Source organism: Protobothrops mucrosquamatus, unplaced genomic scaffold (genome assembly GCF_001527695.2).
Source record: "Protobothrops mucrosquamatus isolate PMUCROS unplaced genomic scaffold, P.Mucros_1.0 scaffold95, whole genome shotgun sequence".
Lineage (NCBI taxonomy): Eukaryota > Metazoa > Chordata > Lepidosauria > Squamata > Viperidae > Protobothrops > Protobothrops mucrosquamatus.
In genome coordinates this window covers 434,218-434,516 of record NW_015386470.1, presented here as the reverse complement: position 1 = coordinate 434,516, position 299 = coordinate 434,218, and positions in this window count along the sequence as shown.

The window sequence follows — 299 nt, the reverse complement described above, 5'->3', positions numbered from 1 at the left end:
AGGCATTTAGCCATTAAACCTACAGTTTCTAGTAATTTTAAAGATGTAATATTCCAATAAAGTAACATTGCTGGGCTTGCATTACTTTTTATATGTATACTGCTCAGGGCTTTTTTTCAGCCGGAACGCGGCGGAACCGCGTTCCGGCACCTTTTTCCGGGCCGGCCGCACCGGAAATAGCCCCTCCCACACCGGAAATAGCCCCTCCCAAATTTTACTTGCATTCCTGTTCTCTAAAGGGGCGGTCCTAGGGTTTGATGAGGGCGTGGCCAGGTTTGAGTTCCGCCACCTTTTCTCCG